The sequence below is a fragment of the Paroedura picta genome, chromosome 3 (assembly GCF_049243985.1).
Source record: "Paroedura picta isolate Pp20150507F chromosome 3, Ppicta_v3.0, whole genome shotgun sequence".
Classification (NCBI taxonomy): Eukaryota; Metazoa; Chordata; class Lepidosauria; order Squamata; family Gekkonidae; genus Paroedura; species Paroedura picta.
Window position 1 is genome coordinate 168,598,859 of NC_135371.1, and position 12,521 is coordinate 168,611,379.

The 12,521-nt window shown below is 45.9% G+C and overlaps 2 long non-coding RNA genes across 3 annotated transcripts in view; one reads left to right on the forward strand and one right to left on the reverse strand.

Annotated features, from left to right (window-relative positions):
• Nucleotides 1-12,521, forward strand: part of LOC143833492 (uncharacterized) — a 45,547-nt gene that overhangs the window by 28,175 nt on the left and 4,851 nt on the right. For both annotated transcript variants that reach the window (XR_013229650.1, XR_013229651.1), the window contains 2 exons: nt 2,202-2,353; nt 2,822-2,958. This is a non-coding gene — a long non-coding RNA (uncharacterized LOC143833492). The remainder of the gene's footprint in view (nt 1-2,201; nt 2,354-2,821; nt 2,959-12,521) is intronic.
• On the reverse strand, nt 4,111-12,461 carry LOC143833493 (uncharacterized). Its single transcript, XR_013229652.1, has 3 exons — nt 12,316-12,461; nt 7,459-7,620; nt 4,111-4,187 (listed from the first exon to the last, which is right to left on the reverse strand). It is a non-coding gene; the product is annotated as an uncharacterized LOC143833493 (long non-coding RNA).

Genomic DNA, 12,521 nt, shown 5'->3' on the forward strand with positions numbered 1-12,521 from the left:
TCAAGTGTCTGTAATGCATTCCGACGTGTTTTGTTTATTTGTTTGTTTATATTTATTATCACGCATAGGTCACCGCTATCCAGGCCAGCTGACTCATGGAGGCTTAACGATAAAACAAATAATAACAATTAAACTAGCCCCCCACCTCCCCACCCCCCAAATATTAGAATCATAGAAACATAGAGTTGGAAGGGGCCACACAGGCCATCTGGTCCAACCCCCTGCTCTACGCAGGATCAGCCCTAAGCATCCTAAAGCATCCAAGAAAAGTGTGTATCCAACCTTTGCTTGAAGACTGCCAGTGAAGGGGAGCTCACCACCTCCTTAGGCAGCCTATTCCACTGCTGAACTACTCTGACTGTGAAAAAAAAATTCCTGATATTTTTTCCTGATAATGAATAAACCCCATCCAAGTCACAGAACTTTCAACTGCCATGGCCCGGAGATGTCAACCCCAATCAAGAGAGGGGACGGGGATGGGGGGACAAACAGAGATGACGGAGTTGGCAGGTCTCCAAACCCCCTCCCGTCCCCGGCCTCAAAAGATGCCTGGCGGAAGAGCTTTGTCTTGCAGATCCAGAGGAACTGATTCAGTTCCTGAAAGGCCCTTTCCTCTCCCGGGAACCCATTCCACCAGGCTGGTAGTCTTGCTTGTATAATACCCATTCTGGGCCATTCCGGTTTTTACCCTGTCCCAATTAAACACATCCAACAACAGCTGGGCAATAAAAGGGAAAGAAAGGGTTCAGGAGCCAGGTTCAAGATCAAACAAGATCAAACAGACTAGTTGTTTTCTTCCTTTGAGCTGATGGTTAGGCTGTGTGTGTGTGTGTTTGTTTGTTTGTTTGATTGTAGTTTCATGAATCAACTGTCGTTAATTTTTTGGGTAACTGCGTTTCCTCACTGGGACCCTTCCCACTGAACCAAGATGGTCATTCATCTTGGAAGGATTGAGTTTCAGACAAATCTGCTTGAGCCATCCCATCAGCAACCAGGTTGAGATTTTACACCCCCTCCATTTCCTCCATTTTACTGACAATTGAGAAAACCAGCAGCAAGTCACAGATGATACCCCTGTGGATCGCTTTGTGAGTCTAATGGTAACACAGTTATTATTCTTCAACTGTCCCTTTGTTTTCAGGTCTAAATAAGAAACGGAGTGTTATATTCGTGGGTCCAGGAACACAAAGACACTGGAATCGTTTCAGCTCTTTATTAGTGATCAACTCATAGTACAAGGACAGAGCCTCTTGTGGCGCAGAGCGGTAAGGCAGCGACATGCTGTCTGAAGCTGTCTGCCCGTGAGGTTGGGAGTTCGATCCCAGCAGCCGGCTCAAGGTTGACTCAGCCTTCCATCCTTCCGAGGGCGGTAAAATGAGTACCCAGCTTGCTGGGGGGTAAACAGTAATGACTGGGGAAGGCACTGGCAAACCACCCCGTATTGAGTCTGCCATGAAAACGCTGGAGGGCGTCACCCCAAGGGTCACACATGACCCGGTGCTTGCACAGGGGATACCTTTACCTTTACCTTTACATAGTACAAGGAGTACCGTACCGTAACAATTTATATACAGACAGAGAACAACAGATTGACCCGCGGCGGCGAGTGATTGGTTACCTGGTGGTTTGAAACAATTAAATCCCCAGTAGATCCAGTTTTGAGCCACCCAATCTGTCTGCAGCTACCCAATACAAATCTACTGGCTCCTGCAAGGAAGCCAGCCAGTTGCAATCTAATCAACAGCTCCGAATCTCGATCCCGCCTCCTCAAGCTCGGTCCTCGGCAGAACTGCCAATAAAACATGGAGCCTCAAGGAACGGATTGCCCTTGGGAGCTAACTTTAGTTGTACTGTAATAGGATAAAGTCTTACAAAGATTCGGTTCGGTTGCTTCGACTTGATTTTCACAAAACAAAGAACCAATTAGCTTTATGAATTTGCTTTAGTTCTTGCAACTGAGGAAGTTTTCGAAACTTGCCAGTTGCCAGAGGCTTCTTTAAGCTAGGCAGATGAATTAAGGTGATTTGTCTTACATTCTTACATGCTTAATTAATCATTACTGGCATTTTGTTATATTATGTTATATTCAATATATGGATACTTTGTAAACTCTAGGACCTGTGTTATTTGTTGCAGATGAATTTAATTTGACTGTACGGCTTTTATCTTCTTGAACCGTTTTTTTTTTTTTTTTTGTTCAGTGCATACCATTTCATGCGCTCATGGTTGACTCAGCCTTCCATCCTTCCGAGGTCGGTAAAATGAGATTTTACACCCCCTCCATTTCCTCCATTTTACTGAAAACTGAGAGAACCAGCAGCAAGTCACAGACGATACCCCTGTGGATCGCTTTGTGAGTCTAATGGTAACACAGTTATTATTCTTCAACTGTCCCTTTGTTTTCAGGTCTAAATAAGAAACGGAGTGTTATATTCGTGGGTCCAGGAACACAAAGACACTGGAATCGTTTCAGCTCTTTATTAGTGATCAACTCATAGTACAAGGACAGAGCCTCTTGTGGCGCAGAGTGGTAAGGCAGCGACATGCTGTCTGAAGCTGTCTGCCCATGAGGCTGGGAGTTCAATCCCAGCAGCCGGCTCAAGGTCGACTCAGCCTTCCATCCTTCCGAGGGCGGTAAAATGAGTACCCAGCTTGCTGGGGGGTAAACGGCAATGACTGGGGAAGGCACTGGCAAACCACCCCGTATTGAGTCTGCCAAGAAAACGCTGGAGGGCGTCACCCCAAGGGTCAGACATGACCCATTGCTTGCACAGGGGATACCTTGACCTTTACCTAACGTCCTGTCACATGTCTCTTCCAGGTGACGTGGCAGTTCTGGAGGGGAAGGGAAGCGTGCCAAACTGACATAACTTCCAGTGTGGCTTGAAGCCCGATTTCCAGGTGTCCCGCTGCCATCAAAAGATTTGTTACATAATCAAGAAAATTTTTGTGGTTTGTGTGAGTGCATGCTTCTTGCTTTAGAAAGATAAGCTGCTAAAAGATAAATTTATATTCTGAAAATAATTCTAATAAATGCTAGTTATATTTGAGCAAAGTCTGGTTTTTGCACAGACTAATTCTGGCACCCCATGGGGTCCCACACTGGACTTCTTCAACCTGGGAATAAGATGTTAACTTGGCCATGAGATGTGCTGTAGCTTCTTCTTCATTCCCCTGACATAGCCGACGCATGGGACGTGCTTCTATACAATTTATTGGAGATATCCAGGTGGAGAAATGCAAACTCCCATAGCCGGGTTATTACTCCACTTCTTCCTGTCTTACTCCACCTTCACCTGAATTTCAGAGCTTGCAGTTTCTAACCCAACGAGAGTTATCTTTCCCCTTGCACTTATTCTTCCATCCTGTCCTGCAAGTCAGAAAGAGAAATGAAAATACACAATCACAGGACTGTTTCCTGTGACAGGGCCTAAAGAGAAATACAGAGAATCTCAGTACAAGGCCTGGCTTACTCATTCACCTATTTAGCATAGTGAAAGTTGGAGAAACAAGCATTGCAGACAATATACCAGACAATATATCAATATATCACCAATATATCAGGGGATCCTCCCTCCCCTCCCCAAACCCTCATATCTTGAGGAGGGCAAGCAAAGTAAAGCATCAGGGTGGCAGGCAGCAACAGCGGCAATGGAGGCAGGAAGGAAATGGAGAAGTGAGGGCAGGATAAAGCTCAGGAGATGATAGCATGTTTCCGCTTCCATACGGTCTTATCCCTGGTTGCTAACTGGTTGCTCTCTGTTGGGACGCACAATGAAGGGTGGTAAATCCACTTTCCTGGATTTACAGCATCTAACTTTAAAAATGGTGAAATCGCGGGACACCAACTGGACAGCCTCGGGATGTCAGCAATGTCATGTGGAGGGGGCTGAATATGCTGCCAAGATCCAGAGGCTGTGAGACTAAGTATTGCAAGATTCAGAGGCTGTGACGCTAAAGGTATCACTTAATGCCATGTTTCTGGGATTTTTCAGGATCAATGTGGTATTTTCCCCCATTTACACGTATGGGCTGGATATATCCAAATGCAGCTCCAAGCTGTGGCTGAATCATAAATACAAGATATACTAAAGAGAAATCGACTCACCAGGCATCCAATCCAGTTCGAGTACCTGCAATTATCTTTGCACAAATAAAATCGTCTGTGAGGTTATCACCCGTTAAATCTGCAGACAGATTGTCCAGAAAACAAAAGAGCCTATTAGGGACTGTGGAGGAGTAATTATCAACCATCCTTTGAAAAGGTCTTCTCACATCAGAGCCACAAGCCAGCAAGAGAAATGAACCTAGACATTCCTAGCCACTGCCCCACAACTGTGGGCTTTCCGTGCCCTACATGTCCATGACAGTCCAGGCATGAATAATTCTAAAGAGCGGGGGTTGCCAAACTATGGCTCTCCAGATTTCCATGGACTACATGGACCATGAGCCCCTGCCAGCATGGCCAATTGGCAGGGGCTCATGGTCATTGTTATTGGAACTTTTGGACTTGGCTTGGTTCTGAGTCTGTCTAGAGAAATAAAGCTGCAGAGTAACAGAGCATTCAAAAGTTTGCAGTTCTTAGTTACCTTTGTGGATGGGGCATGTATCGAGACTCACAGCGCTTTGAGGTTTAAAAAGGAGTAATCTTTACTATGAAAGATTATTTACAAATATATGGCATATTCATCTGCTTCAGTCTCCTTACTGAAGCAGAGTTCAAAACCTTAGAAAGTAGTCTCAAAGAAAACACATCGCAAGGCTGAATTCTTTCATGTCCTGAAGAAACAGTGGGACGGAGGCAAATGTAAACAAAGGGGTCTCCCAAGCACATGACTGAGAATTCCCTGCTATCCCACCACTGACCACCTGATGCCACTAGTGAGCCCACAGGTACAGTTTAGCAGCTTAAACAACAACAACCATGGTTGATTTCACCCAGTTACTAGCTGGTTGCAATTCCAGCAATTGTAATCCATGGACATCTGGAGAGCCAGTCTGGCCACCACTGTCCAGAGATTCATTCTGCCATTTTTGACTCGGAAGCACTTCCTTGTGGGGTTGCATTTCATTTCAACAAACACAGTTCTTCTTTGTACAGAAAGTTATCAATGTAGGAATATGGGAACAATAGAAATCAAATGTTCCAAAAGAGGATCATTTGATGTTAATCATGAACATCTCTGGAATATTCTCTTTCTGCCAAAATGGTAAATTTCCCCTTCTGATACTCAGTTTAATGTTGAGTATAGCACAAACCATTGTAGGTTGGCTACAGTGTAGAATGGCCTGGGGGACCACATGTTTCCTCTTCCTGCTCTAAAGACTGGAATGCACACAAGAGTGAAATGGACTTGGCCAGCCTCATGATCTTTTATCCATGTCACTGCACTGGTGGGTGCACCTGGGACACCAGGTTGCTCTGGTTGAATGCATCACTTATTCCTGTGACTATTTGCCATAACAATTACATGGGTCCAAACAGGCAAAGGAAGAATCTGACTGTATCGCATGGTGCCAGGTAACATTTGCCCAGAAGCATGAGGCAGGTCAGGCCGGGCCAGGCCCAGTTATAAGGTGGGGACACAGCAAGGTCTTTTGGGGAACAAAACACTTTCCCCTGCATCCCCCTCGTAACACTATTCCCTTCCCTCCTCCATATGGCAGACTCAACGTCCTCACCTTATCCTGATTCCTTCTTTCTTCCCACCCATCTCCACAAACCTACATTTAATAATAAATTCCCTCCCATTCCCAAAACAGTATCAAGGCTTTCAAGAATCTCCAGGGTTTCATGAAACCCTGCAGGTTGAGAAAGCCTGAACTAAGCACTAAAACGTACGGTCTTTCAATGAACAGTAGCAAGCAGCCAGGCCTGGGTGAGTCGTGCACATCAGGTGGTAACAAGTCACCTGGTAGTTGATGCTGGGCCTGGTGCCAATTAAATCTCCTTCTATTGCCAGAACACTCCAGGGCCCTATATCCTCCCCCTTCCTTTTACTGACATAACTCAAAGCTTGAAGGCTGCCAAGACTGCTGTGGTTGGCTAGCAACCACCACTGAGGAGATTTGTGTCTTCTTGCTACAGGTGCTGGTTCTGTCAAAAGGGGGTTAAAACTCCCTTTTTTCCCTATTTTTGTTTGTCTTATTTAGGTTTTTCGGCAAGTCTGGAATTCCTCTCAGATTTGTAAACAGATATGTCTTGTCCGTGCATGGCTCCAGTTTCTAGATGTATGTATCCGCACTGAGAATTTGATTGACTGTTACAAGCTGCCCAGCATCATTTGTGATAAGAACGCTAGGCCATCATGGAATGCATTCATATCATTCAGATCTCTGTAACCATTACCCAGATGGGCAAAAATCCACCCTCTAAAAGGCTTCTTTGGTGAGCTACTGAAACTCTTCCTTAGCCACGTTTCTGACCTTTACTTCTCAGAATGTAGAAGCCATTGTGGGAGAGCACAGGCTGGATCAGAAGTTGGAGAAAGGAGAGGGGAGAAGAGGAGATACCTGACGGAAGACCATGTGAGAGAGGAGAACATTAGTGAGAAAGGGAAGGACTTCAGTTGTCCTCCAGAAACAGAATAAAAACTTCATAAAAACTATACAGAACTAACAGCACATAAGAACAAATGCGTTTCGACCCTACTGGGTCTTCCTCAGTTGTCAGAAAGCTTTTTTTCTGAGGCACATGAGATATACTCTCAGCACAGAATTAAATAATAGCGAAGAGTAGTATTCCTAGATACATATCATAGGAGGTGGTCTCCAAAAAGGATATAATTTATATAGAAGAAGAAGAAGAGTTGGTTCTTATATGCCACTTTTCCCTACCCAAGGGAGGCTCAAAGCGGCTTACAGTCCCTTTCCTCTCCCACAACAGACACCCTGTGAGGTGGGTGAGGCTGAGAGAGCCCTGATATCACTGCCCAGTCCGAACAGTTTTATTAGTGCCGTGGTGAGCCCAAGGTCACCCAGCTGGTTGCATGTGGGGGAGTGCAGAATCAAACCCGGCATGCCAGATTAGAAGTCCATACTCCTAACCACTACACCAAACTATACTGGTTGGAGGCATAATTTACAGATCCCATTCAACCACTCAACTACACTTAATAAAGAGTTTAATATAGGTATTTTATATAGGGTGTACCACCACAGTTCTGACCACTGTGGAAGACCCAGTAGGGTCGAAATGCGTTTGGTCTTATGTGCTGTTAGTTCTGTATAGTTTTTATGAAGTTTTTATGACATTTTTAATTGTGCAGTGTAATAAATAATCAACAAGTTTTACATTATTACATGTTTTACATTATTACAGCTCAGCTTCTGATTTCCTACCTGTTAAGGTTGGGTTGTGTTCCTTTGTTGGTTTTGGTCCTTCAGAAACACCACTGGCATTCTTGGGGAATTTCAGAGGCCTTTAGCTAGTTACCGCAATAACAACATATTACTTACCAAGGCAGTAAAACTTGCATCCAAAATTCGGTTCAGATCTCCCCCTGGAACACCACCAATAGCTGTTTATTTGGAAAAGTCCAAAGCTCCTGCCACCCTCAGGGGTTGTTCGACCCACAAGATCTGAATTGAATTTGCTTTCATAGTAAACCAAGCAAACCCCTGGAACAAACAGAGCAGGAAATGGATTATAGAGAGGGAATATAGTGTGGAAGATGCGTTCCATGTTCATTGTTCTAATAATCTGTAGTATAAAAGTCTGACTGTGAAACCCATAAAGACTCATAGGAGGTTTCTTCAGCTTGGTGTAGTGGCTAGGAGTGTGGACTTCTAATCTGGCAAGCCAGGTTCGATTCTGCACTCCCCCACATGCAGCCAGCTGGGTGACCTTGGGCTCGCCACAGCACTGATAAAACTGTTCTGATCTAGCCGAAAGATTAATTTGCCCACATTATTTCCTCCTTCCCTCTGCTGGCCACTCCCATATCCTCTCCCTGCTTACTTCTCTCCTTCCCATTAATCAACCAATCTATCTTTTCTCTGCCCCACTCCCACCTTCAGATTTGTCTGTTTCTTTATTTTATTTGCATCCCCCCCTTTCTCCGCAATGGAAGACCCAAGCAGTTTATAGCATTCTCCACTGTCTGTTTTATCCATACATCAACCTTACGCTATGGACTAAGATGAGAAAATGACTGGCCCAAGGTCACCAAGCAAGCTTCCCAAGCCGATTCAGACTTGGGTCTCCCAGACCTCATCTGAAATACTAAGTCAGCCATTCTCAGGGGGTGGACATATGTCCCCCTAAGGAGCCCTTGGACATTTGAAGGGGGCTCAAATGGTTTCTGGGGGCAACCAGTGCCTGAACCAATGAAATACCCTTTTTGTCACATATGGTGGAACTAAATGGTACAAAATACAGCTTGGAGGGCACGTATTCAGCTGGTACTTCATCATCTTCAATAGTTACCAGTCTGTTTCCAAATCAAGTTCAAGGTATTGGTTCTAACCTTTAAGGCTATACCCAAGTTGGACTCTACTTATCTGTGGGACTGCTTATCTCCTTATGCCCCCCGTAGGGCATGTTGCTCTGTGGGTATGAATTTGCTGGCTGTCCTGGGCCCCCGGGACATATACCTGGCCTCAACAAGGGCCAGGGCTTTTTTGGCCCTGGCCCCAACCTGGTGGAACGTGTTCCCTGAAGAGCTACAGGACCTGTCAGATGTGTCAACTTTCCGCAGGGCCTGTAAGACGGAGCTCTTCTACCAGGCGTATGGCTGAGGCCATGGTGGGGCCCAGAGTTACCATCAGCAGATCCCTTTGCGCGAGTTCACTGGTGGTCTTTCAGCAGCAGCTGGTCAGATACTTCTCCTGGATGCTTTAGGCTCCTCCTGCATGGAGCAGGAAGCTGGACTAGATGGCCTCTATGGCCCCTTCCAAATCTCTGATGTGATGATTCTATGAAAAATAGTGGGGGAGGGGACTCTGCAAGTCCTTAATAAAAAGTATCCCTAAATCCTGACAAAAGAATATGAAGAATCATTATAAATATATTCAGCCTAATATATAAAAGGAAACCACAAGCAGATTTATTGATGAAGACATTCCAATATCTCCTCCTTTACCCTATGAACTTGATTGAGATGATTCCTGGGTTGTTGTTTTTTTAAACAAACTGAGAGCCAGTTTGGTGTCATGGTTAGGAGTGCGGACTTCTAATCTGGCATGCCGGGTTCGATTCTGCGCTCCCCCACATGCAACCAGCTGGGTGACCTTGGGCTCACCACGGCACTGAGAAAACTGTTCTGACCGAGCAGGAATATCAGGGCTCTCTCAGCCTCACCCACCCCACAGGGTGTCTGTTGTGGGGAGAGGAATGGGAAGGTGACTGTAAGCCGCTTTGAGCCTCCTTCGGGTAGGGAAAAGCGGCATATAAGAACCAACTCTTCTTCTTCTTCTTCTAAAGGTGATCCAAGTTCTTACAGATTTGTCATATGTCCAAGATTCCTATGACTACCAAAAGGATGAGCCCCTGTTTGTTTGTTTTTAATACATATGAGTTCTACTCTCTGGTCCCAGGACAAGATAGCTGCCAGCTTAGCTTCTACTTGGTATGGAGACAGATGGGTCCAGCAGTAAATAGGAGGGTGCGAGTCATGGATCATTGGCATTGACATTTTTATTTCTGATATGTCTTTGTCAACTACAACTGGGTTCGAGAGGCCTGATTGGCTGGTTTGGCAGGAAGTTATCATGTGGCTGTGTGTGGGTGCTGTAACAGGATTAACCTTTGCTTATATATTCCTACTGCTATGATGGTCAGTTCATAGTCTTGATGAAGAGTGCTTGCACTCGAAAGCTCACGCCTTGAATAAGTCTTTGTTGGTCTTAAAGGTGCTACTGGACTCTGATTTTATTGTGCTAACACGGCTAATTTGAATCTATTCGTATGAGTTGTGATTTTTTTTTAAATTCTTATTTCTTCCATTTTTCCTGGAGGAATTGTCCTTCTGCACATAAGCAGCATCTTGTGGCACCTCACAGACTCACAGGCTTGTTTTGAAATTTAGAATGAACATGCCATGGAGGAAAGCTCAGCTCTCTTCATTAGAAGGGACACAGGGATCCATCGTAGGGTGGGCTGGGAGTGGAAATAAAGGGGCTATACAAAACCCGCAGGGTAAACCTGGCACGGACCATGTGTCGAAAGTGATGTCAAATCACAGCTGACTTCTGGTGCTCCTGTAGCGTTTTCAAGGCACAAGATGTCAGTGGTGGTTTCCCATTAACTGCCCCTTAGCATTCCTTGGAGGTCTCTCATCCAAACACTACCCAGGGTCCTTCCTGCTTAGCTTCCAAGATCTGACAAGATCAGGCTAGCCTGGGCTACCCAGGTCAGGATACCTATAACAATACCACGACACTTCAGGGCTGCTCACTATATGACCTTTGCCATCTCTGATGAAGAACAGAATCACTGCTTAATATTTCCTTTGAAAACCCCTGGAGATTAGGGGTCTGCATTCAGCTACATCCGGGAAGTAAAAAACAGTCCAAAAACACCCTGGCAGTTTTTGGTTATTTTGTCAGCTGATTTAAGTATCTTTTAGGGCAGTGGTCCCCAACCCCCGGTTCGGGGACCGGGACCAGTCCGTGGATCAGTCGGTACCAGGCCATGGCTCCTCCTCATCCTACTCCTCCCCAGCTGCTGCCTCGGGGGCTGCCCTGACACTCTGCCGCCGGCTCACCTTTGGTGCTCTCCAGCAGCCGCCATGGCTGGGGCTCCCCCTCGGCGTGGCACTGCAGAGCTGCTGCTGGCAGCACCCCCCATCGGGTGGCCGGAAGTCAGGGGCACCAGAGGGAAAGCAAGTGGAGCAGGGGTTCAGGCGGCGGTGACATCCCTCAACAAAAGACTAACCCCCCCCCCCCGGGCCTCAGTAAAATAGTCAAGCCCGGTGATAAAAAGGTTGCGAACCACTGTTTTAGGGTATTCAGAATAGAGAGTCCATCTGCCCCGCCCCCAACCCTAGTTTGGGAAATATTTGTGCCTCTGCATCATAAAAACAGACATCCACCGAGATTCTGGATACCTATGGAGACCACTGATGATAAAAGTCTCCACTAAGTCCTTTGTATTGTCCCTTGTAAACTGCCCTGAGCCTCAGGGGAGGGCGGTATATAAATAAAGGGATGGATGGATGGATGGATGGATGGATGGATGGATGGATGGATGGATGGATGGATGGATGGATGGATGGATGGATGGATGGATAGATGGATAGATGGATAGATGGATAGATGGATAGATGGATAGATGGATAGATGGATAGATGGATAGATGGATAGATGGATAGATAGATAGATAGATAGATAGATAGATAGATAGATAGATAGATAGATAGATAGATAGATAGATAGATAGATAATGATGGAACCCCCCAAAATTGGGGCTTCCAAATAATGCCACATCCAAATGCCACACTAGAACTGGGATTTGGAAATATCAGGAAATACAAACATTTTTCTGGTTCAATATACCTGAATCTCAGGGAGGGGGGGCACAGCCCTGCTGGAAAATATGCATTTACGTACATCAGTGCAACAACCAACATACGACAACCACCATGAGGGTCTTTCAAACTGACTCAGAAAAACAAAAAGAGTTGGGTCTTAGTCCCTGCTTTTCACTACCCGAAGGAGTCTCAAAGCAGTTTACAATCGCCCTCCCATAATTCTCCACAACAGACAGCCTGTGAGGTAGGTGAGGCTGAGAGAGGTCAGAAAGGACAATTCTGCGAGAACAACTCTATCAGGCCTGTGATGAACCCACTGACAGCACATGGAGGAGCGGGGAATCAAACCCGGCTTGCCAGATTAGAGGCCACTGCTCTTAACCACGACACCACACTGGCTACGAAGAAGAGGTGTCTTGGCCATGATTTCCTCTATAGAGCTTTGCTCAGCAGACTGTGATCCAAGTCCTGACCCAGCTGACCTTCTGAGATCTGAGAAGATCGAGTTGTGCCCTCCCAGGATCCTTAGAATAGAATCATAGAACCATAGAGTTGGAAGGGGCCATGCAGGCCATCTAGTCCAACCCCCTGCTCAACGCAGGATCATGGAATCATAGAATCATAGAACCATGGAGTTGGAAGGGGCCATCTAGTCCAACCCCCTGCTCAATGCAGGATCAGCCCAAAGCATCCTAAAGCATCCAAGAAAAGTGTGTATGCAGCCTTTGCTTGAAGACTGCCAGTGAGGGGGAGCCCTTCCAAGTATGTCTTTACATGCAGCAAAATTTAGAAGCGGAACCGTAGCAGAGCACAGGAAATTACAAGGAGGAAAAAGTAGACTCACAGTCAGCTAGGCTACCTCCTCCATTTCCAGGCATGCCAGTTCTCTGCATCAGCTTAGCTAGTTCACATCTCCTGAACCACTTTGCTTCAGTGACTGAGAGAAGTAGGAAGAGGAGGGCTGCAGTGTCCCAATTCTTCATGTCTGCAGCTCTGCCAAGGAGGAAAGGTGACTTCAACCCAGTCTCTTTTGGCATTTATACCTCTGCG